General features: G+C 47.8%; 1 long non-coding RNA gene across 1 annotated transcript; it reads right to left on the bottom strand.

The window, feature by feature from the left end:
- Nucleotides 1-1,630: 1,630 nt before the first annotated feature.
- On the bottom strand, nucleotides 1,631-4,120 carry LOC147225442 (uncharacterized). Its single transcript, XR_015107359.1, has 3 exons — nucleotides 3,948-4,120; nucleotides 3,174-3,827; nucleotides 1,631-1,953 (listed from the first exon to the last, which is right to left on the bottom strand). It is a non-coding gene; the product is annotated as an uncharacterized LOC147225442 (long non-coding RNA).
- Between the last annotated feature and the right edge of the window lie 488 nt (nucleotides 4,121-4,608).

The raw sequence follows: 4,608 nt of genomic DNA, 5'->3' as shown, positions 1-4,608 counted from the left end.
ACGGTAATAGAAATATGAGCGGTGCAAGAGAGCAGCGGCGGTGTAATGAGATATTTGAGAGCAGCTCACAAAGTGCAGGTACAAGGATGAGCGCGGTTTCAGCGGGCAGAAGACGCCCACGAGTGACCTCCGGAGCAGTTTATGGGACGGACTTTCTGCGCATCGGCCCGACCGGGAGCGAGACGGACAGCAAGAACGCTTGATTTTGTCCTTCGCTACGATTCAGGATCCAGAAAACCCTCAGCAGAGACGCTTGACGACGTGAAGCCGCCGTTCGAAAAACAAATCTAGGACACGGAGCGCCGGCACGGCGAATCCGCTCCACAAAAGAGGACGCAGTCGTGGCGGCGCGGCGGCGTCCTCTCCTTTCTCTCGGTTACCTTTAATTAGCCCTTTAAGGACGGGCTGTTTAAACAGAGACGGACACGTCAGGCTGCATTAGCTTCCACCCCGAGGACTCGCCAGCACCGGAGGGAAAAAGACAAGGAGAATATAAAATAAAGAAATAACTCGGTCATTAAATTTGCAGCCGTTCCGCAGAGCTGCACCGTCTGCTCAGGGGCTTTATGACGGGAAGCTTTTACCACGCCGCGCACTGGACTCTGATTTCCCGTCCCAGATAAAGACGCGCCTCTAAAACCACGGCTAAAAAGGCCTGAGAAGACGGCGGTCGTCCAACGCGACCAAACCCTGAGCTGGAATATATCTCGCATTTGTTCAGGGTTTCATGGGACAGCGATTTACAGCACGGCTGCTTCAAGGGTTGGTCTGAAATGAATCGTTTTCTGGATTTTAAAATGGGAACGTCCAAAATTTCAAAATAAAAGGCGGGAAATCTTGGACAATATTTTGCATTTAATATGAGAAATCTAAAATTAAATCCCTGCTCCTTATAGGGCCGTTATAAATGAATCATTTTCTGGATTTAAAAAAATTACTGTGCAAGAAACACGGCGACATATTTAGCATGGATTTCTGATTGAACATGAACAGCCTTCAATTAAAACCCTGCTTCAGATATAAATCATTTCTCTGTATTTACAAAACCATTTATTGTGAATTTAATATGAAAAAGCTTAAATTAAAACCGTCCTGCTTCAACCACCAATCAGATGTGGATGATATTCTGTAAAAAAGGAAAGTGAATATGCAAGAATTCAAAAATAAAAGAGAGTAAATATGGATGAACGAAGAAATTTAGCATTTATTGTGGATCTAGTAGGAAAGATGAGCTGCGTACAGAACTCTTCACAAAGGGTCCATTTCCTGTCATTTCAGCATGAAAGCTCAGAAATGACCCCATTCCGCGCTCGTACCCCACCGGTGGCGTCCGATGGTTAATTGTTCCCCTCGGTTGGCGACTGTGGCGTCGGCGTTTGGTGCGACGCCCCCCCCCCCGCACGCTGCAGAACGCCACCCTGTTGATTCCACATGGACGGCGGGAGCGGCCGCTTGCTTCACTCCATTTTGGACCACGGCTTGTTTCAGTCGGCGTTGCTGGTTTCGAGTGCCCTTCCCCCGGCTGCCTTTTGTCTCTGAGAGCCGCCGTTTGTTGTTGGAAGCCTGCAATTGCAGCCGAGCCGCCCTCCCCGCCCCCCTAACCCCCCCCCGCCTCAAAGCTGGTTGCAGATGAAATATTTATGACTCATATGACTGGAAAAAAGCCGCATTCCATTTGAAGTGCCGCCGCTCCCTGTGCTGCCGCTGCCCCCGTCGGCCGTCTCCGCTCCAAACCGCCGCCCTCCCTGGCAGCTGCTCGGGCGCCACGGGCCCCGGCTAATGCTCACTGATCAGGGACAATGTTTTTCTGTCAGCGTGCAACAATATGACATTGATTAGCAGCTTTGAGAAGCTGCTGAGCGCCAGCGCCTCCTGCAGAGATCTTCAGCAGCTCCACCAGCAGGCCTGCACTCGCAAAGGTTCACGCCCACAGACAGACGCCTCTTTAATTACCTAAAGAGGAAAAAAACCCTTGACTTTCTTCTCTTTCATGTGAATCCATCCCACACACACACACACACAAACGCACACTGTCGCCATGACATCCAGGTCCAGGATTTGCACTGCGGTGATCGATAAACCCCCCGAAAAACATCTCCTTCCCCCCAAAGCAGCGGTAGCTGTATGAAGATCTGCCCGCTTCATCAATAAAATATAAACTGCTCCAAAAATAAAGGGAAGACTTTGACAACGTTCATTCGGACTTGTTTTAAGGACACGTGTGTTTGTGTGTTTTTCCACTTTCATTTGGCGTCACTCCAAACCCGCACCTCCATGGGTTCATATGAAGATTTCCTAAGAGTGTTTCATTCATTCACATCTAGAATGTCTTCTTTTAGTCTTTATTTTTTGGAGCAGAGTTTATATACATGTGAACATCCATGTGCTTGATGAGATGCCTTCGGGGCCACCCAGGAAAACAGAAGGTTCGCAAGAGTTTGCAAGAGGAAGAGAGGAAATGTGTATCAGACGAGCGATGAAGATGTGAAATTGGAAGAAAAAGAGAGGTGGAGTTTCTGTGCTGCCGAAGAATTTGCCTGCTGGACGACCTTGGCGGCGAGGCGGCGAGGCGTCGGGCGGCCGCGCAGTCGCAACCGTTCCTAAGCAACAGGTAATTTCTCAACAGCCGCTGCATTTCAAAGCAGTAGCTTTTCACACGGTGTGTGTGTGTGTGTGTGTGTGTGTGTGTGCGCGCTGGGGGGGTTCGATCCAATTCAAAGTCAGGTGACAACCTTGAGGCACTCATAATGGTCTGGTGAATGTTTTCTTTTTGGAGGAGGGGGTGATACATGTGGCTAATAATGAGGTGAGGACAATGAGGACCCTCAGCACCCCCGCTGTCTCATTACACACACACACACACACACACACACACACACACACACACACACACACACACACACACACACACACACACACACACACACACACACACACACACACACACACACACACACACACACAATTATACCAGCGAAACCCCTTCTGAGGCTATGAAATGTGTCGTTTGCAGGTGTAAAGGCGGCTCAACCTGAGGTGATGAGTTGTCAGGTTTCGGCACCTGAGCAGTGTATTTTTGAAGTCATGTTTGTTGCCCCAAGAGAGCCTGTGGTGAACCAGAGAGGAGACGCTTTCCATGGACATTAAGCACGAAATAACAGCGAAGCACAAACCTGGTGTGCGTGCGAGCGACGCTCCTTTGCGACCACGGCCATCAGACCGCACAACAACACGCAACTCTGCGCCGCCATTCTACCATCTCATGACCTCACACACACATTCTGACATCATGGCTGCGCTGCTGTGACAAAGGAATTACAGAAAAGTTCATCTTATCTTCATTGCACGTGAACATGATGGCGATGCATCCATGATACTCACATCCTGACGCAAGAGAAATGATGGACGGCAGTGAGAAGCTTTCCAAAGTTGACTATTATGTTGCAAATACAAAGTTATTTTTCAGGGTAAATTGATATTAACATCCTTATCTTGTGAGTTTGTGTTACTTTGTTTTCTCTGATTTTAAATGAGGAAAAATTGATTTTAGATCCTCTGGAATGAATGACAAAGGTGTCTTGAGGGCCGAGTGGACAAATATTTCTTCACTGACCCTCTAGTTTCAGAAGCTCATTTATTCTCACACTAAACCGCTGATCCTGCAGAGACACAAAGACGCTCCTGGAGGAACCTGGAGGAACCTGGAGGAACCCCTGGCAGACACTGGAGAACGTGGAGACTCTGCACTGGGAATCCAACCGGGGACCTCCTGGCCGTGAGGCAGAAGCGCCGCCGTGCTTCCAGACAGCGTCTGCTTAATATCTGGACTGTGACACGATAAACTAGAATCTTTATCACGCATAAAGAAAGAAAAGCATAGACAAGTTTGACTTTTGGATTGGGGGGGGAAAGTTTTCCGAGGCACAAACAAGCGAATCAATACTCGCCGGTCAGCGAAGGAGCCGTTCTGCTATCGGGGCCAAGACACTCGGCCGACCAGATAAGAGCTTTGTTTGGCTCGTCTGGAGCAGCAACGTCCTCGCTCGCACCGGAGAACGGCCTTCTGAACCGGAAAAACTGGATCTGCTCCTGAGACAACTGGGGGACGCGAGGTAGCAGCCTCAACATGGGAAAAAAGGAAAAAAAGAGAATTCTCAGAAAATTAGAATATTGTGATAAAGTTCTTTATCTTCTGTAATGCAATTACAAAAACAAAAATATCAAACATTCTGGATTCATTTCAAATCCACTGAAATATTGCAAGCCTTTTATCATTTTAATATTGCTGATTATGGCTTACATCTTAAGAAAACTCAAAAATCCTTTCTCAAAATATTAGAATATCATGAACTAGTAATTTTTGTTTTTTTGATTGCATTACAGAAGATAAAGAACTTTATCACAATATTTTAATTTTCTGAGACAGTCCTGTATATATACACACACACACACACACACACACACACACACACACACACACACACACACACACACACACACACATATGAATGACGGTACAAATTACTTTGCTGCCTTTTTTGCCGACCCCCCCCCCCCCCGCATCCAGGACAAGGAGCATCCCTGCGGTTTCCATGGTTACCGCACGCA

Source organism: Fistularia commersonii, chromosome 17, assembly GCF_037954325.1.
Source record: "Fistularia commersonii isolate RoL2024-O1a breed Wild chromosome 17, RoL_Fcom_v1.0, whole genome shotgun sequence".
In the NCBI taxonomy this organism is placed as follows: domain Eukaryota; kingdom Metazoa; phylum Chordata; class Actinopteri; order Syngnathiformes; family Fistulariidae; genus Fistularia; species Fistularia commersonii.
The sequence above is the reverse complement of the archived record's forward strand: the minus strand, read 5'-3'. Positions and strand labels throughout refer to the sequence as shown.